Source organism: Carlito syrichta, unplaced genomic scaffold, assembly GCF_000164805.1.
Source record: "Carlito syrichta isolate Samal-C Ts95f unplaced genomic scaffold, Tarsius_syrichta-2.0.1 Scaffold242717, whole genome shotgun sequence".
In the NCBI taxonomy this organism is placed as follows: Eukaryota; Metazoa; Chordata; class Mammalia; order Primates; family Tarsiidae; genus Carlito; species Carlito syrichta.
The window spans coordinates 266,767-289,591 of record NW_007186813.1 but is presented as its reverse complement, the minus strand read 5'-3'; the positions used below and the strand labels follow the sequence as shown (position 1 = coordinate 289,591).

General features: G+C 39.3%; 1 protein-coding gene across 1 annotated transcript in view; it reads right to left on the bottom strand.

The window, feature by feature from the left end:
* The window catches only part of LOC103253640 (protein SOGA1-like), a 102,060-nt gene that overhangs the window by 68,550 nt on the left and 10,685 nt on the right, over window positions 1-22,825 (bottom strand). The gene's annotated exons all lie outside the window — the stretch shown is intronic.

Sequence of the window (22,825 nt, the reverse complement as noted above, 5' to 3'; positions counted from 1 at the left end):
TGACCTTGTTTTTGTAAAACTAATCTATTAATGTCTGGTTTAATAGAAGAGGTCGCAATTCTTACTGAGTTCTCAAGGTGCTTGTCAGAAATATTTGTTCGAGTTTTGCTCTTTACTTCATCGTTGAAAACAGCTGCTCACAAATATATGTGCTGCCAAAAAAAATCAATGTCATGAATAAAGCGTGACTGTAAACTTCAAAAAGGAAACCACACGTGGGGTCACAAAGAAAATAAATGCTAAAAAAGCACATGATGTTAAAAGATTTTGTGAGGCTGCATTATTGGCTGTCCTGGGGCATATGTGGCCCACATGCTGTGAGTTGGACATACCTGATCCAGGTTAAAAGTTACTTCAACTGTTTTCAGTGTTGTGACACTTCACTCACATTTCAAGTTGTTTCAGTGGGTAACCTGGGGCTCTGCTGCTTTTGGTTGGGGTTGGCTGCCCAGTTCTGCTTCAAGCTGCAGGTTTGGATTCTGAGATCCGGCTGGCTTCATATACGCTTCATGCATGTTCATTCAAGGGCCCAGGCTGAGAGGGTAACAGCTACCTAGAGAGAAGCTCATCATGCCAGTGGCACCAAACATGATTTTTGTTTTATGTTAAAAATACTTTTTAAAATTTTGAAACAATCTCAAATATATAGAAAATTTGCAACCTCATGTAAAGTGTTCAAAAACACAAGAGTATATGGAAAGTAAATAATTGATGTGGACAGCCATATATCTTAGGCACAGGTATTTTGTCTCATGTAAACAGGTAGTGTGATATGACCCTTGACAAATGTATTGTTTTCATATAGGCCCATGCTATTAAAACAGTTCTTAACTTAAAAAAAAAGAAAAGAAAATTTGCAACTTCACAGCTAAGGACTTTTTTTATCCAAACCATTTGAAAGCAAGTTGTCAAACATATTCTCATCACTTTACCCTCTATGCGCCCCCATGCCCTAGCTTCAATGTGTATTTCCACAAGTGAGAATTCGGTCATCAAAATCAGGAAATCTGTATTGATTCATTGTACCATCTAATCTTCAGCCCCCCATTGTCATGTAACCAGTTGTCCCAACAATGTCCTCCATAGCAAACGGGTCCAGTTTGGATGCACTCATTATATTTAGTTGTGTCTCTTGGGTATCCTTCAGTCGAGAGCAGTTCCCTAAACTTTCCTTAACTTTCATGACATGTTTGATGCCTTCGACGTGTTCGAAGATTACAGGCAGGTTATTTTGCCAAATGTGCTTCAATTCACATTCCTCTGACTTTTCCTGGTGATTAGATTTCAGTTAAGCATCTGGCCTTTTAAAACATTAAGAGGTGAGGCAATATCTTCTTGCAGCCTATCAATCAGGGGGCAAGGGATCTCGATTTGACCCCTTACTAATGGTGTTCACTTAGATTGCTTGATTTAAGTTGCGTTGGCCAAGGTTCTCTTTGTAAAGTGATTCTTTGTTCCTTCATGGGTAATAAGCATTTTGTGGGACAGTATTATCAAACTATGTAAATATCATGTTCTTCATCACACTTTCTATCCATTAATTGATCTAGCTCTGTATTTGTATGAATTCATGGTTGCTTATTGTCGTCAATGGTTATAATTTGTTATTATCATTATATTGATCTCAACTTGTCACTATTTTTGCCAATGGAAGCCACTTCAGACTCACTTTTGTGTCACCGTGAAATGTCCCCCATGAGCACTTCCTTGTTTTCTGGCACAACAGATGTCAGTTTTATCTTATACTTCCCTGCTGATGGCCCTGGAATCAGCCTTTTCTCTTGGTTTCTTTCGGGAAAGAATTCTATTCAAAAGCCAACTTTGTGTAGATGTAGTCATTGCTGTTGAAATGTTACTGTTGCCAGGACTTGTCTCCCCCTTAGTAGACAGAGCTAGGGAACATGTGTGTGAAATTATATCATTTATACACATGCACACTTATGCCTATGTTTATATCTCTATCACAGTGCAGACCTTCATGTCTTCAATTCCAATTCCAGGGCTCATTCTAATTTTCTCCCTTTTCATATTTGTAAAGTCCTTCTCCACCAGTGAGCAGTCCAGCTCCCCTTATTCTTAGAATATTTACTTACTCCTTTGATCAATCCTCCTGAATGTGAGAAATCTTCCACACCCTGGCTGCTCACCTTATCACATATGCCTTTCCGCAGCCCTATTGGCTCTGACATCCACACACAGCCTTCTCAGCCCACTTTTGCTCCTGCATGGACTCCATCCTCACCGTGCTGGGACTTGGACCACCCAGCAACACCTTCCTCCATCTGCTTAGGCTCTAACTCCCTGCTCCATTGCCCCCGCCTCCGCTCTCCCTCTCTTCCCATCCCACCTCGGGCTCCTACACTTTGCACTGCCTGCCTCACCACCCCTTCCCAGGCTCTAGAGGATGGGGAAGAAGGGTAAGGGCAAGGGAAGGGAAGGGGAAAGAGAACCAGCCAAATTTCTCCCAAAAGGCCTCTCTGGTTGCCTCCTCAGCAATCTGGCATCTGTCTCTCAAGCCTACTAAAATTGTCCTCTCCAAAGTCACCAAGGACCTGCTAGGATTTGCCCTCTTCTATTTGATATGCTAGACTACCATCTCCATGCTGAGAGTCTGCCTGACTTTGTCTCCTGGGGGAGCACTCCCTCTGTTTCTCACCCCTCCCATGCCCTCTCCATACCCTTCTGTCCCTTCTGCTGGTAGCTCTTCCCTCATCCTCTGTTCCCAGTGGTGGATGTTTCCCAGGGATCAGTCACTGGCTTCTTCTCTTTTTAGTCTATATTTGCTCTTTGTGAAATTTTATCTAGTCAGTTTCTTCATTCTAGGTGGATGACTCCTTAGCTGACACAAGTTTGACCTCTCTCCTGTACTGTAGGATATTTCTCTGGTTACCATGAACTGTTTCTGTGTTCTTCAGTACCTCAAATTCAAAATTTATTCAGCGCCTCATACTAGGCTATTGCTAAATACTATCAGTTCATAGATTAATAAAGCATAGTTTACACCCCAAAAAGAGATCTTATGCAAACTGGAAACTATAGTTATCATCAAATCAAAACCTTTGTCTCCTCACTTCCAATATTTAACTCATCTTTCTTATCATAATAATAAAGAGCTTTCTGGCCAGGTTACTTGTAATCTCAGAACATTGAGAGGCCAAGGTGGGAGGATCACCGAGCCCAGGAGTTCAAGACCAGTCTGGGCAACCTAGTGAGACACTGTCTGCTGTCTGAACAACAACAACAAAAAATAACCAGCAGTAGTGATGCACACCTGTAGTTCTAGCTACTTAGGAAACTGAGGCAGGAGGATCTCTTGATCCCAGGAGTTCGATGCTGCAGTGATCAGTGACCTATGATTATTCCACTACACTCCAGCCTGGGTGATAAAGTGAGATCTGGCTTCTAAAATAAATAAATAAAAATAAAATAATATGCTCTCTAAGGCATGATTTTGATCATATTACTTCCTAACCCAAAGTCTTGCAGCTCTTTCAATATAGCCATCTGTTGCCATTCCCTGCCCTTCCTCTTTCCAGCCAACCAGACGTCATCCCATAGCCCTAACAAAATGTTTTATTTCATGCCTCTAAATCATTGTTCTTGCTGTTTCCTCAGATGAATGCCTTTCCTTTCTTTCCTACCTATTGGAATCTTACTCTTTTTTTAAAGGCTAAACTCAAGGGCACTGCGACTCTTTCTTTTCTGCTTCCAGCAGAATGACATCTGTGCTTTCCTAGCTCCTTAAATTTTGTCTGTATTCCTGATATGGCAAATATCCTAGTTTACTTTTAACTGTGGTTAGCACTACATATGTTTCTCTGAGCAACTGGAAGACAGGGACTGGGTCTTATTTCAGTTAGTTCCCCAAGACAGTCATTCCCAAATATTTTTGGTTTATGGTTCTCTTAACACATTAGCAATTTTTTCATCGTGCCCATAGGCCAAAAGAAATACCTGATAGTTCCATTTATTAAGTAGTTAGTCCCCCCCAAAAAAGTAAATATTTATGTCCTAACAATTCAGTAGTCATTTGAAATAAAAACATACAAGTTGAAGGGAAAAAATAATATACTTCATTCTCAACCACAATTCCTTACTAATGGCATGTGTGTGCCTATTGGACACTGTGTGACTTCTTGAACCTTGGAATCAGATCAGAAGCCACTTCCATCATTCCCTATTCCATACTGATTTTTCATGCAGTACTCTTCTTTTTTATCACAGCAAATGCCAGAACCCAGCTTTACAAAGATATGATATCTCTGAAAAGGATGCCATACCGCTAACATGAAACTGTGGGCTAACTTGAGCTAGTAGTTCTTATGGTGCCTGATACGTGTTGCTTCATTGAGATCTGGTGGTGTCCCTGTGAACTTGCATCACCACCTGCAGATCACAGTACACTTTGGAAGCTGAAGCTCCAGGCTAGGTACTATGCTTGTTGCACATTGAGCCCTAGGTAGATCGAATAAGGTCCTGCTGCATTTAAGGATTATTAGATAGAGATTCCCACAAACGACTTTTATAAAGAAGACAACTTTCTTTAAAGAACATATAGGGCTAAAATAATTATTGTTATCATAATGTCAAATGTAACCAAGGAGCAAACCACATTGGATGGGAATATAGTTTTAAGAACCATATTTGCATTCATCTAGCTATTGCAAAGAAAAGCTTCATCTGAATTGCTATTTTCAGGAGTGGTATGGATTCTTAAAGCAGAGGATGTTAACTTGGAGATCGGCTATGCAACAGTCTTTATTTACCTGAAGTTGTACGTTTTCCTGAGGACAGTGTGCATAGCTTTCATCAGATTCTCAAAGTGGTCTGTAACCAAAACAGTAAAATTTAATCTATAACATTAAGCAAAATACATTTAATCTATACATTAAGCAAAAGACACGTTACTGCTAACCCCAATGATATTTGCTAACATTGATCTTATTGGTAGAAAGCAGTTTTAAGTTTATTTTTTTCCAGAATTCATTAGTGTAAGAATGAAGCAAAGAGAATTCACTGCTTTCTTATTTTATAGTTTTTTCATTCATTTCTCTTGCTTTATAAGAATTCTCCTCCTCACTAGAAATAGTTCCGAATTTTGGTAAATTGTTCCCAAAATGAACAAAATGATTTTTTGTCTTCTTTGATTTTGTAGGAGATCTTAATTTTCCTGATACTCAGCCTTAAACAAAAATTTCATTAGAAAATAGCATTTTCCAAAATACATATCCTTGTGTAATTTATTACCTCCATATGGGATCCTGGCTAAATTGATGGCACTTAATATTCTCTCTTGCTTGGATGAAGATTGAAAACCTTAATATGAAAAACAAGCCAAATGCTGGGGCTGTTTCTATGGGATATCAAACCCCCAGATTACAATTTTTTTTAAAAAACCTTGTAATTTATTAGCTTATTACATTTATTATAAAATATTCCAGTGTTGGTCATTGTGTAGACCTAATAGCTACATAATTGATTTAAAGAAAGCAAGTAGTTTCAGATTTAATAATTGCTGTTAATAATAGCAATATATAGATAATATATAGCAATATATAGATAACATAATAGCAATATATAGATAAATTTGAGAGCTTGATTAATCACTGTTCTGAACAATACTGTTTTTGTTTTTCCATCTGTCTCAGCTTATATCCCAAGTCCTCACTATCCCTGGCTTCTCCAGCTTAATTCACTAAATTACTACGAACCTCTCATCTTTAACAGAAAATACAAAACTTCATCCCGCTTCCCCTGGATATAATATTACTCTTAAAGAAGTTGCTTTCTTCTCAACCTCCAACTGAGATTTAACTTCCATCTCCCTGACTCCAATACTCCATATACATTCAGTAGGTAAAACCTAAAGAGTTGATTTTGGTTACATACTTGAAAAAGTACTCCCCACCTCATCCTACTGTCTATCTCGATTCAGGCTCTTGTTTCTTATTGTCTAATATAATTGTAATAGACCCTCCTTAAACAATCTTCCTACCTTTGTTCTCTTCTCATTTTAAGCTGCTTGACACAACTTTCTAGTTTATTCTCAATATCAGATAGCTAAGTTAGGTGGTTCTGTTTTTGTTTTTGTTTTTTTGAGTTGGTGTCCGACTCTGTCGCCCAGACTGGAGTGCAGTGGCCGCTCCCGGTCACCACAGCCTCGACCTGCTGGGCTCCCGCGATCCTTCCTCCTCAGCCTTCCTAGTAGCCGGAATTACAGGTATGCGCTACCAAGCCCGGCTGATTTTTTTGATTTACTGTAGAGATGAGGTCTCGCCAAGTTGCCCAGGCGGGTCTCGAACCCATGGGCTCAGGCAATCCACTCACCTCAGCCTCCCAAAGGCACGGGATTACAGGCTGAGCCACCGAGCCCAGCTGGTTCTGTTTTTTAAAAATCCTATGTGACACCCATTGCCTAAGAATATAACTCACATTTACAGCCTTACCTTCTACCAGTCCTCTATGGTTCACTCAAATTATTTTATCTGTCCATTAACCTGTATTTCTCATTTTCAATTTATAGTACTTCTAAACTTCCATAGCACTGTGACTTATGATAACTTTCTTCCTAATATATATATATTATATATATATATATATTTCTTTTGTCCTACCAATTTACTCCCTTTTAAGTTTCTTCCATGGCAACATTCATTCACTCAATCATTCATTTATCCATAATTTATTGTTTACCTACTAACTGGCAGGCATTTTGTAGGTCCAGGGTTTCAAAATGAACAGGATGGGCTACCTAAGCCCTATATGTAGTGCTCAAAAAGTATTTGCTGAATTAAATCACTAATGGTTTTTATTCATATATCTATAAAGGGAAATTTGGGTTGAATTGGACCCTACTTTGCTTTCTTTTATATTTAACTACGTTAGTTTTATGTCTCCAAGGAGAGAAGAGCTCTGTCTTACCAGTTCTCTGTATTCCTCAGATTATACTCTATGGGTCGGTCAACAATGGGTTTTCAAGAATCATTTTTGGTTGAATGACTGAATGCTTCATTGCTTCATATATGTGATGTAATGTGATGTGAACCCCTCATGCATAATCAATGAGTGTGATTGACTTTGCAAAGGAAGGAACCTGAGTTGATGATGCGCTTTTATGCAGGCAGAGCCTTTGCTGCTATTTCATTTTGAGTTGCAGTTGGAGTTTTCTGAGGCCAGAAGCATATTTAAAGTGAGTTAACCTGTCACTTGCTCCTTTAAATATCTCAAATATTGGCTTAGTTATTTTTTTGTTATCAAGATGTGCAAATATTAGAAAGAAACAGATCTATATGGAGGAAATCATTCCAAAATGCCTGTACACATTTGAATAATGTTTAGTACTAACGTAATTTTTTCATAAGATTCCTTTATATGATTGTGTGTACATAGAGATGAGTTGTTAAAAATATTTTAAATCAAGATTGCATATTCAAGTCAACAACACTTACTGAGTAGCTAATATATAAAAATGCTGAATTCACTAGGACAATACTGCCCTCATGGAGTTCATGTATTAAAACTCACTCAGATATTTTGTTCTTGTTCACTATTGTGAGTGTATTCAGGAAAATGTAAAATTAAACTTCCTGAAAACCAAAGAAATTGCAAATTTTTGATGACTGTAGTTAATATCAGTTCCAGATGAAATGATTCCTTTAAAGCACCTCACAGAGTGACTATCACATAGTAGGTGCTCAATAAACTTTCATTACCTCTCCCCTGGGGGTGAGAATATAGTTAATCAACTTTTTATAACAAAGTAGAATAGATGGAAAATTCATACTGGAAACTTTCATGTAGCCAGAGGACCCAAATTATGGCTGCTTTAGTTAAATGTATCAGGTAGTTGTTTAATTCATTATTTTACTTCCTCTGCATGAACACAGGACTAACTATATGATGTAAAAGAAATAAAATGAAAGAGAAAGAAAGAAACTCTTAAAATAGAACATATTGAAGCTATGGTGAAATTGTATAAGGCAAGAAAAACAGGAAAGATAATGCTAAAAGAAAAAAGAGAACGTGTTATAAATGACCCACTTATGATAATCTAAAGCTCCAATCTTGATGCTAGACACAGCAGATTTGTGATAAATGCATGGAAGCTGCTGGATATTGTACTGTAACTTGTGTCTACTGAATACATTAGTAATGTTAAATGATAAAGAAATTGGAATGTGCCAAAATTCTAGAAGAAAGCAGGATTGCTCAGCACCCTGCAAGATGTCTTGGCCTTTGCCTGATGATCCATGTGGAATCTTCCATCCTTCACCTTTCAGAGAGGCTGGCTTGAAGAAGCAGGAGCAAAGGGCATAAGCAGGCACTTGCAATGACTGGAAACTCCCCCTCAAGACCTGGCATGCCTAGAAATTGCCCAGCTGAATGGAGACAGACAGACAACTATTCTGCTGGTACTCAGAGGAAAGATAAAACAGTGATGTTAACAACGACCGCCACTGATATCTTTACTGGTCACATAGCCAAACAGTTCCAAAGGAGACCCTTGGTAAGTACCAACGAGAAGAGAATTATGCTCAGAGTGGCCTTCAGAAAGGTAAGAACACATCACACCAGATAAGCTTGATTGCTGTTTGTGTTAAAATTACAAAAAAACATAATTTGTGGGCAAAACTGTAGATATCGTGTGTTTAGATTTATTAAAGTAATAAGAAATTGGCTCCGCAGTCTCATGACATTTTACTGGCAAATTCTGCTCAAACAAGTTTGGATCTGATTGTAATCACTGTGTAGGCTGAAAACTGGCTGGAACATATTAAAAACAGAGCTTTCTGATCCTATGGAAATCAAACCAGTCAGAGACTGGCCAGGCAGATGGCCTCAAGGAAAATAGTAGGTTTTAATGTGGCTTCCCTTCGTCATCTGCAACCTTTGAAAGCAGTTCTGTGATAAACTGCAGCTTGGGTTCCGCCACGAACTCAGGCCAAGTCACTTAGACAATTCACTGCTTGATGTATATTCTAATTACCACTATGTCTGTCCACCTTGATTTTAACAAGAAAGTTCTAGAGAAAAGTTCTGCTTTTCCTGGGTTCTGTTGGCAAGATCTGAGAGGAGTAAGCTAGATGATAATACTCCCTAATCCTTATCTCCTGGAACATGTTAAACATTGTTTACACATTATCTCATTATATTATCTCTACAACTGTAGGTGGTATTATCTTATCATTTTATACATGAGGAAATGGGTTAAGAGAGGTTCAGGAATTGGCCTGAGTCCATGGCAGGACCAGTCTGCCTCATTTCAGAGCCCAGTTGTCCATCAGCTTCATGCCCTGCAGCCTCTGTAGGAGGATATAGCAAATAAGAGTGCTTTCCTTGTTCTAAATGGAGAAAGTTGGGTGATCACTTTGTCCCCTCTCTGAAGAACTCAGAGCTGGGTGTTGGGGTGGGCTGGTGGGTAGAGGGGATGTTGCTACTCATTTGAGAACAGGCTTGATCTAATGGTGACTGGGCCTCCCGGAATTCTGAAACAGATACGAGGGCTGTCTTTTGATTCTCGATCATTTTAACACATTTTAGTTTTTAGTACAGTTTTAAATTTATAGAAAAATTGTGAAAACTGTACAATATCTACATACGATCCCACATGCAGTTTCCCATTATCAACATCCTACATCTGTCGCCACTGATGAACCAATATTGACAAATTATTAGAGAAAGTCAATACTTTTTCAGATTTTCTTCGTTTTTTTAACCTATTATTCTTTTGTTGTTGTTTTTCCAGGATACCACATTACATTTAGCTGTCATTTCTCTTTAGGCTCCTTTGTTTTGTTTTTTATTGTTGTTGTTTTTTTTTTTTAAATTCCTTTTGAAATGGATTGCAATTTTGATTTATTTTCAGTATGGGGAGAGACCCAAAAAACCCAGAATTTATTTACAAAAAATTGTGTATTTATTCTTACGTATTTAAACTTCAGTCACCTTCAAAGTACTCTCCGTTTGATGCCATACACCTGTTGAGACACTTTTGCCACTGCTCAAAACAATTTTACACTCATCCATTTTTATACCTTTTAGAGCTTCTGCCATTTTTTTGGTTTCACCTCTTCCACATTAGCCAAACGTTTCTCTTTGAGGACTTTTTGCTTCGGGGAAATAAAAAAAGTCTCTTGGGGTGAGTGGGTGAATAAGGAGGGTAGGATCAGGGGACCTGTCATTTTTTGGTCAAAAACTGTTGAATACTCAGCATGGTGTCGGTACTTAGGCTCCTTTTGGCTGTGACAGTTTCTCAGACTTTTCTTGGTTTTGGTGATCTTGACAGTTTTGAGGAATACAGTCAGATATTTTGTAGGATGTACTTTCATGTGGGTATGTCTGATGTTTTTCTCATGATTAGACCGGCATTACAAGTTTTGGGGAGGAAGACCCCAGAGATAAAGAGTCATTCTTGTCATATCGTGTCAAAGGTTCGTACCATTAACATATAGACCTTATAACTCAGTTACACAGTTAGTGTTGATTGTGGTAACCTGACTGAAGTAGTGTTTGTCAGGTTTCTTTGCTATTAAGTTATTCTTTCTCCTCCCTTCTGTGCTATCCACTTTGAGGGAATTCCCTCTGCACAGCCTTCACTTAGGAGAAGGGGGGAATATCTATATAATTTACTTGAAATTCTTCTGCATGGGAGACTTGTCTCTTTTCCTCTATGTATTTATTTTTTCAATCATTTACTTACATCAGTATGAACCGATGGATATTTACTGTATACTTTGAGTTATAAATCAAAGCTACTTTTTCTTAAGCTTTTTTTTTTTTTTTTTTTTTTTAATTTTCTGGCATATCAAGATGCTCAGGTTCATCTTGTGTATTTCTTTCTTTCTTTTTTTTTCTTTTTTTTTTTTATAAAAATGTGGGGTACAATTCAGGGTTAGCTATGCAAATGTTGATGATTCAGGTACCCTTGTTGATGAGGTGTGCCCCCCCTCCCCCAGCAGTTTCCCTCAACTGCCAATCCCACCCCCATCCCCTGACAGTTTCCCACTACTGCCAATCCCTTTCTTATAGTAATATAATTGTTCAAGGTCCACTTATGAGTGAGAACATATGGTACGCTGTTCTTTGTTTCTGTGATAGATCACTGAGTATGATCAACTCTAAATCCATCCAAGTTGCTGTGAAGTCCATATGTTTGTCCTTCTTTATGGCTGTATAATATTCCATTGTGTATATGTACCACATTTTTTAATCCAGTTCAGTTTCAATGGGCAGCATGGTTGGTTCCATGTTTTTGCTATTGTGAATAGAGCTGCAACAAACATACGTGTGCAGGTATCTTTTTTGTAGAATAATTTGAGTTCCTCCGGGTATATTCCCAATAGGGGAATTGCTGGGTCATATGGAAGGTCAATTTCCAGTTCTTTCAGAAATTGCCACACTGTCTTCCAAAGAAGTTGGACTAGTTTGTATTCCCACCAGTAGTGTAGATGCTTTTTCTCCGCATCCTCGCCAGCATCTGTTGTTGTTTGTTTTATTAATGATGATCATTCTTTCTGGGGTTAGGTGGTATCTCAGTGTGGTTTTGATTTGCATTTCTCTGATGATGAGGGATGTTGAGCACTTTTTCATGTGTCTGTTGGCTGCCCGAATATCTTCTTTTGAGAAGTGTCTATTCACGTCTTTTGCCTACTTTTTACTGGGGCTGTTTGCTTTTTCTTCTCAGCACGCTTGAGTTCCTTGTAGATCCTAGATGTTAGGCCTTTGTCAGATAAACAGTTGGCAAATATTTTTTCCCATTCTATGGGCTGTCTCCCTGTTCTCTTGATGGTTTCTTTTGTTTTGCAGAAGCTCATTAGTTTATCTTGTCTATCTTATTTCTTAAGGTATGGGCATTTAGGGTTCTGATCAGGAATTGGTTACCAGTTCCAATTTCCATAAGGGTGTCTCCTGCGTTTTCTAAGATTCTTATAGTTTGAGGTTTTGCATTTATGTGTTTGATCCATTTAGAGTTAATTTTTGTGTATGGCGATAGGTAGGGGTCCTGTTTCAATCTTCTACATGTGGTCAAGCTAGTTTTCCCAGCACTGTTTACTAAATAGGTTCTCCTCTCCCCAATGGTTGCTGTTGGAGGCTTTGTGAAAGATGAGTTGGTTGAGAAATTGAGGCTTTATTTCTGGAATCTCTATCCTGTTCCATTGGTCTATATGCCTGTTCTTGTACCAATACCAGGCTGTTTTGATTACTATAGCCTTATAGTAAAGTTTGAAGTCTGGAAGTGTGATACCTCCTGATTTTCTTTTGTTTTGGCTATTTGTGGTCGTTTATGTTTCCATATGAACTTCTGTATTGTCATTTCCAGGTCTGAGAAGAATGATGTTGGTAACATAAATGGGTATTGTGTTGAATCTGTAGATTGCCTTTGGTAGGATGGACATTTTAACAACGTTGATTATTCCTATCCATGAGCATGGAATATTTTTCCATTTGTTTGTGTCTTCTTGGATTTCTTTGAGCAGTGTTTTGTAGTTCTCATTGTAAAGGTCTTCACTTCTCTGGTTAGGAAGATGCCGAGGTATTTCATTTTTTGTGTGGCTATTGTGAATGGGATTGTGTTTTTAATTTGGGTCTTTGCGTGCTTGTTGTTGGCGTATAGGAATGCAACTGTCTTTTACACATTTATTTTGTACCTGAGACTTTGCCAAAGTCTTTTATCAGTACAGGCAGGTTTTTGACAGATTCTCTTGGATTTTTCAAGGTATAAGATCCAATCATCAGCAAAGAATAGTGTGGCTTCCTCTTTTCCTATTTGGATACCCTGGATTTCCTTCTCTTGTCTAATTGCCCTAGCTAGGACTTCCAACATAATGTTGAACAAGAGGGGTGAGAGTGGGCAGCCTTGTCTTGTTCCAGTTTTCAGGGGAAATGTTTCTAGTTTCTGTCCATTTAGTGATATGTTAGCTGTGGGTTTATCGCAGATGGCACTTACTATTTTGAGGTATGTTCCTTCTATACCTAGGTGTTTGAGGGTTTTTAATCCAGAAGCGATGCTGGATTTTATCAAAAACTTTTTCTGCATCTAATGAGATAATCATGTGGTTCTTGTTTTTACATCTGTTGATGTATTTAATGACATTTATGGTCTTGCGGATGATGAACCTACTTGGTCATGGTGGATGATTTCCATCTTGCATATTTCTTCAGTCCTAGAGTCCAGCTATATATCCAAGGAAATATCCAATTCTTTTTTAGGTAAGGAAATTCAAAAGATCTTGAGGGCAAAAGGAAATAATGAAGGATGCTAGGCAGACAAGTGAAGCAGTCTAATTAGATTTTCATTTTAGAATGATTACTTCTGGCTGGATAAGGCTGGGACTAAAGGCAGGAAGTCAGATCAGGGAGGAGGCTACTGCAGAGGTCCATGTGGAGAAAAAAAGCAACACAAAAGGACAGACTCTAGGGAGGCAGGTCAGCTTATATTTCCCACAGTTCCCTGGGCAGTGTAGGTCCTGGGACTCATTCTATTAAGGCATAAAGTGCTCAGAAACTTTCTGGGTGGAGGAGAATGATAACTATAGTAATAGCTAATATTTATTGAGCACTTACTATATTCCAGACACTGCTCTAAACATTTAACGTATAGCAACTCATTTAGTCCTTGCAACAACCCTTTGTGCTAAGTACTAGCATTATTCTAATTTTACAGATTTAGAAATTGAGCAGTGAGAAAATAAATAAGTGCCCACTTTCACAATTAGTAATCAGCAAGCAGGAACACCAGCCCAGGGGCACTGACCTCAGCGCTGTACCCTTTTCACAGTGCTAGAGTGCCTTGTACTGAAAGATGGTTTCAATATTGACAGCCCTTACTGCCAGAGCCTCATCTTGGCTGCCTGGACCAACTGACAGGACTTCTAAGGCTTAGCTGCCTGCAATACTTCTGTTCCCTCTGCTTCCTAGCTTATCCCCAAAGCCAGCATTAGTGACACACCATCCTGACTGACTTGGCACCTCCATCTGGATCCTCCCAGACCCTGCTGCCTCCTGGACGCAATTCCTTTGCTCATCTTCAATTTCAAAAGCACTTATTATCTGGCACTGTCATAGGTGCTGGGAATACAGAGGGAATAACAGATATTCTTGTCCTCGAGGTGACAGTGTGTGCGTGTCTGTGTGTGTGTGTAAATACTGTGTCATTTTTAACTCTGCTTACTTTGTAACTCCTAACTGTGATGACTAGGCTGCTTGGCTTGGTCACTCACTTGACCTTCAAACTCTTAGCACCCAGGTTCATGCTCAGGACCTGCCCTTTCCTGTGTGTTTTACCACTCTACTTTCTGCTTGTATGAGGGGCTTCGGGTTTGTTGTTCTTGCCTACTCACCCGCCACCACCAGGAGTCACCTGGACAGCTTCCTCCCTCTTCTGCTGCTAGTAGAGTCAGCTGGGGTATGTGCCCGGACAACCCAGTCTTTCAGACTGCTCTGCTCTGAAATGCTAATTTTATTTTTACAATTTTTTTTCCACTTACAGTACAACGAGAACTTTAGTCTTTTGTATCCTCTGGAAGAAGTAGGAGGTGAATTAGGGATGATTAGCAGTCAGAGGTCTTCGACCACCCCTCTCAGGCCCATCTGGATTTTTCTATTTGACTATTTTCTGATTTGGGTCTGAGCCATTCTGCCACCAAATAGCAAGACCATTTATATATTCTGCATTATTTGTCTGAGGTTTGAAGTTTCAAAATTCACATCTTGCATGTAATATCTCCCAAAGGAATACTGCCTGCTTGGTTTGGGGAAACATCTTCACTAGGTATGACCTAGGGAAACCGTTTTGCCGTGATTAGTGTAGGAGGCTATCAGATAATCCCTTGTGATTTTAAAGGGATGCTAACGGCTGTTTCTCCATTCTCTCCAAAGATTCCAATGATATTATACAGCTGAGTTATGTGATATGATGTTTAGTTAAGTGGCATACTTAAGACTCACTGTTTTTTTCATTAGCTTATTTCTTTTTGGACATGATGTATTTGTGTTTTCCCGGTTCGAAACAAAAGATTCATCCTGGTTCTGTTGCTGGCCTTTCTACGTTTCCCTAACCATGCTCTCAAAACCCACTTTCAGAAGTTGTTTTGAAAATTGCTCATGGGGAAATGATTTGATTTTAATGTGTGCTTGTGAATTCAAAGCTAAACCTAAGGTAACGTGGCTTGCATTCTCGTCCATGGTGATCTACCTTCCTGAGTGGGAGGGAGAGTAGAAATGTTGCAGGGTGTGCAGCAATTGCACCTAACCCATTGTCGTGTGTCTTGTTTCTTCTATGGAGAAATGAATGGGAACTACAGATCAGGGTATCTTTTTCCACAAGGAGCTTCTATTCTCTTCTCCAGGGAAAGAGATTTCCGATATTTTCAGTAGATTCTGCTGACAGCTGGCCAGGTAAGTCCTGACCCTAAGTAGAGACCCTCGTCCACCAGTCCTGTCTATGGGGTAGAACATCTGTTAGCAGCTTCTGGTAGTTTCTGGCTACCCTCAGCCCCCACCAGAAAACTTTAAGGCCATTGTAAGGTAAGAATGAGCAGGCCACCATGAAGATCAGCTGTTCAGTGGGCAATGAATGGACAAAGCCACCCTGAAGGGCATCCCCATGTCTGGGAGTAGTCAGGCATGGGATGTAGCCAGTGACACATTCACCTGCATTAATTACGTCGAGAAGTGGGAGAGGAGAGAACTTAGTCTTCTAACTGGTGGAAGTGGATGGGGCTTTAGCCGGCTGCAGGGACCAGAGACGGTCTTTCATCTTTTATATGTCATTGTTTTTTTTAGCAGTGAAGAGAAGAGTAGCTGAGAGGGTTGTGTTTGTTGCTTGTTTTCTTTTCTTTGCTTTTTGAAGAGGAACGACACCACCTGTTCTTCCTTTTCTCCCACCTATCAGACAAGCTCAAATGGATTATTCCACACAGGTCTTTTCCATAGACAATATGCAGCAAAGAAGAGCTTGACCAGCTGAAGTGGAGCCTTCGAGCAGCCTGCCTGTATACCTCAGGCCCTCGGTTAATTCTCCTGCTCTCTGTTAGGGCACCGTGTTCACCAGGAGAGCTAGAGCCAGAGACTGAGGCTGGGAAGGACAACAGAAGGAGACTATTTTGGCAAATGCTCTGCCAGTAGCCACAAGAGACCCACAGTCAAGCAAATGCTGTCATTAGTTCTTGTATCTGTTTCAGAAATAAATATTAGCCAGTTCCTCCTCTACACCTTGTACACTGCAGGCAGTGCTGTCAGCTGCGCTCCGTGCTCCCTGAGACTGAGCCATCAGAGGGCTCCCCCAGGGCTGGGGAAGGGAAGGGAGGCCAATGCTTCGGTCTTGCTTGCCTTCATTTTTTTAAAGCACATTTTCAAACAGTTTGAAAAGACTTCTGGCTGCTGCTGGGCTCCATGGCTGGCTGGTTGCATCTGATCTGCTAGATAAATGTTGCCTCTAGCAGGAATCGTGTTGTGTGTTCAGAAACATAAAGCTGTTGCTTAACGAGACTGAGAAGGTGGCAGGGCCAGCCTTCACAGAATGAATGCTGAGGAAGGGGTGTCTATGGGACGTGATTCAAGGACACGGACAGGACTTGGAATTCCCATCACTTTAATTCCATGGGTGAGGCATTCTAGCTTCCTGAAGATAGTTCACACAGTAGCATGGATGGAGTAATAGTGATAATCATAATATTATTATAACACTTTACAGTTTATAAAATGCTTATATATCATTGCATTTTCGTAGAATGGTCCCTGCTGAGTCAAGCTTCAGCTGAAATTGGTGATTCTAGAAAAACTTCACCCCTAATGTCCTCCTTTCACAATTCTTTCTCTGAGTGGTTTGCATGGTAAGTGGGAGCCTCTCAGGAGGAAGCATTTAGTATTACAGTTTCTGAGAAGCAGGGCATGGGACATGGCAAGGTCAGGATATTAGTGAAGCTGTGGTTTGTCCCTACCATCCCACAGACCAGCTTTTGGACCACTGATGCAGGAGGGGAGAAGTTGCTGAAAGAGCTATTTTTCTCATTGGCTGGGACTGGGGACCCCACAATGCTCTTTGCAATCCAAATGACTTTCCAAATGACAAAGAAATGTGAAGGGGGGAGGCAATTGACTCATTTATTTATGAAACATGGTACCACAGTAGTGACTCAGCTAGGGATGGAGGAGTTGTAGCATTCTTTGGCACCTCAAGAGCTTGTTGGCTTTAGTTACCCAGAGAAGCAATCCTGGTCTAGCCAGGAAGCAGCATTCTCGTAAAAGCAGCAGATATCAGGGGGGCATGTGAGGGGAAAGCAAGTAAGTGCCTGGCCTTGAGCCTGCATGAGATGTTTCCAAGACTCCAGGAGGTAACTAGGGATGCTTTGAAAGGAGTGGCATCAAAAACCATGATCCTGCAGGTGGAGTTTGCGGGCCATGAAAAACTGCTAAACCTGCTTATTATCTACACCCTAATGTAGTCTGGAAACATTGAGTACCCATTTACTCATTTGATCCTTGTCATGGCTCTTGAATATTCTCATTTTGCATATGAAAAAACTAATGATTAGAAAGAGTAAATGACCTGCAGGCATTAAGTGGCATAGCTGGATAATTATCATGCTCTTTTCACAATATAGATCTGCCTTGCCATTAACACTCATAAACCTTTCTTCTTCCAACCCCCATCTGTCCAAAGGATAGGTAGATTATGATGTATAAGTAATGATTAAAAAAATGAACAGTGAGTGAAGCAATGTGTGTGGGATGGCAACCCTTTTGAGAACCAGGGGCCAGCCTGAGAGCACTGGATAAGACTAAAAGTAGAGGGATATAGAATGCACCTAAATGTTGAGTGGCTAAAGAAAGAGACCAGTAGAGAGGCAAATTCTACCTCCCTTCACAAGAAAATTTGCCAATCATGTTTACATATGATAGTCCAATTTTCACAACTTACCTTTATTTTATGACAAAACCGAGGTCCCGAAATTCAGTCTCACACCTGTAAGGCTGACTACACAGTGGTAGGTTCAGGATTCAGATTTAAGTCCTCCAATAGTAAGTACAGCATACCTTCCGCTATTGCATAACATCTCACAAGACTCTCTTTCACTCTCTGCCCCACAACCTGATGCTTTCTACACTTTTCCTTTCGTCTAATTTATTTCCTCTAAGTTATTATAAAGTTCTAAAAATCAAGCAAAGAGCAACTTTAAAAATTATTCGATTTTTAAGGAAATGCAACTCAAAACCACAATGAACTATCACTGCACATCAGTTAGGATTGCTTTAAAAAAGGAAATTGATAATACCAAATGGTGATGAGGTTGTGGAGCACCTAGAACTCCCCTACCCTGCTGGTACAGACACTTTGGAAGGCAATTTGATAGTTTTTTTTTTTTTAAAGTTAATCACACACTTTTGTCATGCATCTAGTAATCCCACTACTAAGTATTTGTGGTGAAAACTTAAGCTCACACTGTAAAAACCTATACATTATAAAAGTTTTAATCATCAAAAGTCTGGAAACAGCTAAGAAGCTCTTCAATAGCTGGATGGATAAATAATCTGTGCTACAGTCAGGATGAAATACTGTTTGGCAATAAAAGCAATGAGCTTGCCTGGGATGGTATCTCACACCTGTAGTTCCATTCACTCAGAGGACTGAGGCAGGGGAACCACTTGAGGCTGGGAGTTCAAGGCTTCAGTGCACTGCAATCATGCTTGCGAATAGCCTAGAAGCACTGACAGCTCAGTAGCAGAACTGCCCTTCAACATGGGCATCGTAGCGCAACCCTATTTCTTTAAAAAAAATTATCTTAATGAAATGATTTATTGATTTATGCAACAACATGGATGTGGATCTTACATTTCACTAAGGAAAAAAGCTAGAACCAAAAGGTTATATATTGTATAATTCCATTTATATGATATTCTGGAAATGGTGAACTATAGAGAGGAAAAACAGACCAGTGATTGCCAAAAGTCGAGAGAGAAAGAAGTGGTTGATTATAAGAATGCCACACAGAGAAAGCTTTTAGGGTAATGGAACTGTTCTGTATAGTACTGGGGTGATGAATACATGACTCTATGTATTTGTCATATCCATAGAATTGTATTCCATGAGGAGTGAACTTCATGTATATTTTAAAAATTCAATTGGTATGTTAGGGAATCTTGGAATGGAGTGCAGACTGCAACAAATGAGTCTAGATAGATGGTCAATGTATGACATCACTTCACTTGAGGGAGTGAGGTAAAAGGAACTGACCTAAGCAACTTTGGGAAATAGCATTTTGACCAGATACTGTAAAACTACAGACAAAAAGAGCTGTGTATGAATCCTGTATTCTAGTTGGTAAGTTTGTTTCTCATAGGAATGTAAGTTAGCAATTCTGAAATTACATGACATGCATACTATGGTTAAACAAATAAGTAAATAAATTATAGATGATAGGTGTCAGATTCTTATAGTCAAAGAAAGAAGTTACAAATAAACAAGGGGGAGGTTATAAAGAACTCTGGTGTACTCAATTCATGACAGATATGTCAGTATGAACTCAGGTTTATTTTTAGATAGATATACTAATATAATTAAGTGTATATATATGAGTGAACATACATGTATTCCTTTCATAGCTCTGACTACTGAGAGAACCTAGAAGCAGTGACAGCTCAGTAGGAGAAAGCACATCTAGCACCCATATCTTGGTTTTTAACAACCATTCTCTGATAATAGAAATCAGAGCTCCTTGGAGAAATGGCTGATGGCAGGACCTGGGATAGGAAAAACACTAGATGAGCCCAGAGCATCTTGTAATGCCAGAAATTAAGGAAGTGTTAAAAAGCTCACAGAATTGGAAAAAAATATTTGCCAACTGTGTATCTGACAAAGACCTAACATCTAGGATCTACAAGGAACTCAAATGCACCCAAAGGAAAAAAACAAACAGTCCACTAAAAAGTGGGCAAAAGATGTGAATAGACACTTCTCAAAAGAAGATATACGGGCAGTCAACAGACACATGAAAAGGTGCTCAGCCTCACTCATCATCAGAGAAATGCAAATCAAAACCACATTGACCACATTAACCTCTGTAAGAATGACCACCATTAATAAAACAAACAACAACAGATACTGACGAGGATGCAGAGAAAAAGGAATGCGTCTACACTGCTGGTGGGAATGCAGACTAGTACAACCTCCTTGGAAGACAGTGTGACGATTTCTGAAAGAACTGGAAATTGACCTTCCATATGACCCAGCAATTCCCCTATTGGGAATATACCCGGAGGAACTTAAATCAATCTACAAAAAAGATACCTGCACATGTATGTTTGTTGCAGCTCTATTTACAATAGCAAAAACATGGAATCAACCCTGTATCCCACTGAAGCTAGACTGGATTAAAAAAATGTGGTACATATACACAATGGAATATCATGCAGCCATAAAGAAGGACAAATATATGGACCTTGCAGCAACTTGGTTGGATTTGGAGTCGATCGTACTCAGTGATTTATCACAGAGACAAAGAACTGAGTTCCATATGTTCTCACTCATAAGGTGACCTTGAACAATTATAATGCTATAAGGAAGCGATTGGCAGTAGTGGAAAACTGTCAGGGGAGGAGGGATGGGACTGGCAGTTGAGGGAAACCACTAGGGGAAGGAGGGGCATACCTCATCAACAAGGGTACCTGCATGATCGGTGTTTATATATCTAACCCTTGATTGTACCCCACATCTTTGTAATAAATAAATAATTTTTTTAAAAAAGAGATAGGAGGGAGTAGAACTTGCATCAACAATGCAAAAAATAACAACACAGGAGTCAACTTAAAAGACCTCCCAGTGGTTAAAGCTGGAACAATTTAAGCAACAAAATGAAGTGCCTCGAGGGAATTATCATATAATAATACAATAAATATCAACATATCCATAATGATATAAATAAGTGATTAAATTAATAAATGAGAGAGAAGAAACAAATCTTACAGAAAATCTCCAAAAAATATCTGTAGATACTCCCCTCCAGAAGGTAGAGCTTAACTTCTCTCCCCCAGAACGTGACCTAAACTTAGTGACTTGCTTCCAAAAAATAAAGTATGAAGAGGAAAAAGAGTAGGGGTTGGAGCAATCCAGTTTATAACAGTTATAGAGTAGGCTGGTTAGAGTAGGGAAATATCAGTGCTGTAGGAAAATTCAGAAACCAGTGGAAAATCTTACAGGGACTGCCCCAATTTCAAAGTACTAGAAAGTTAAAAAAAACCTGTTAACTCTCACTCAGCATGCCTGCTGCAGAACCGACTACCAGATAGAGCCAAGTTGTGAAATCCCCTTGGGCATGTGCACAAGTAACCAATTTGACTTGCTTTAACCTTTTCATTATACACTCATTGGCATACTAAGTAACACACCCTCCAGCCCCATGATAGTTCTGACCCTGTCCATTTATAGTACAAAATTGAATGGTACCCCTATTCCATGAATTCCACCCCTTCATTATTGTAGCTCACAAAACCTACAGGCCAAAGAACCCCAGCATGACACTTCTTGTGTTTGCCTGGACTTCACCCTGAAGTATAGACTGTGCTGTTGCTCCCACTTTTAATAAGCCTGCTAGCTGCCATGCTACTTTGACTCACTCTGAAGTTCTTTTCTGCAAGTAAGTCAAGGACCCAGCATAGAACACTGGTAACCGACACAGAACCTTGGTAACACCAGCAGTGATAAGTTAGGTTGATATCAGCTACCCTCTGATGTGATGTGATGAGCAGGCCATATCGCCTCTGTGATATTCTTCCCAACATCTCATAACCTTAGTATAATCATGTGGCAAAAACAAGGTGAAGGTCAGTCTACAAAATCTACAATCTTCAAAGAGTAATTTTAAAACTGAAAGGTCATGAAAAGTAAGAAAAGAATAAGAAACGGTCACAGATAGAGGAAGACTAAGGAAACAATGACTAAATGGAATGAAGTATTCTGGATTGAATTCTGAATTGGAAAAGTGGCATTAGTGGAAAAACTGCTGAACTACAAATAAAGTCTGTACTTCAGTTAATAGCATTTTACCAGTGTTAATTTCTTAGTTTTGACAAGTGTGCCATAGTTATGTAAGATGTTAACATTAGGGAAAGCTGGGTGAAGAATATACAGAAACACTCTGTTCTGTCTTTGTAACTTTTCTGTAACTCTAAATTAGAAGTTTGAAAAAATGTTTTAAATTATTAGGAACCCAAAGTACAGAGAGAACTGGATCATACACATGAAGAATAAATAAGCAGTGAATAATGGAAAGTTGGATAAGAGAACTGGCATTCCACAAAGGTTTTACTTCTCCAGATAATTGTTCAGATCATCTTGGGTTGTTTGGATTTTGGATACTTTGTCACAGGAAAGTTAAGCAAGGAGTGACAGTGGTCTGTGTGTGGTATGGCAGAGAAGGAGAAGTCAGAGATTCCACCTACAAGTTTGATATTGAAGAGATGTCTATCCATGCATTGGGGAATTAAATTTTAAAATGGTTATTTGGGGATGTCATAGAAAATCAATCTAGACTAATTTTTTTAACTGAATTAATGGTGTCTACTTTTTAACCCACCATTTTCCTCCAAGGTCTTGAGACTTTGCTATCAAAGAAGTTTGAATGCTCATTTGAATAAGGCATTTTGCTCTGGCATTGTGCCAATAGTATGGGAAAATCTAGGAACCTTCCCATTTATTTTGAAAATATGATACTCACTTCTGCATTTCTACTGAGAGTAGGTATAACCTATCAAGTATGTGGAGGTGGTAACCCACATACTCTCTGTCCCAGGCTGAACTATTACTTTTAAATTCTCTATTAGCAGTTCC